Below are 419 nucleotides of genomic sequence, written 5' to 3' on the forward strand. Positions count from 1 at the left end.
ATCACGCGAATCGATGAAAACATACTGGTGGCTTTCAAACTGAATACAAAGGTAGTAATCGTTTATCCTTGATCACGGAGAAACGTGCATATAATAGCATTCAGAGTGAGTAATTGCCTTCAACAAATCCTCAGATACAATCTTTACAAAGCTTTGCATTCTCTAATACCTTGGCAATATATGCCTATATTTTGAGATTATCCGCTCAGTTTTTAAACGTGATCTGGTAAAGCATATGAACTGTATGTGGAAATGTCTGAATGAACACCAATGCATCAACACTATCATCATCATCAAACGCGAGGAACAGTGAAGCGAGAATACCCATAGTTAAAATACTTTTCAATGTAGCTAGCAGATAAAAAGTGCAAAGTGTAATAATTCGGTGAACAGAGCCTGCAAGCAACCTTTGTTTCGTG

The sequence above is a fragment of the Penaeus monodon genome, chromosome 28, assembly GCF_015228065.2.
Source record: "Penaeus monodon isolate SGIC_2016 chromosome 28, NSTDA_Pmon_1, whole genome shotgun sequence".
NCBI lineage: Eukaryota > Metazoa > Arthropoda > Malacostraca > Decapoda > Penaeidae > Penaeus > Penaeus monodon.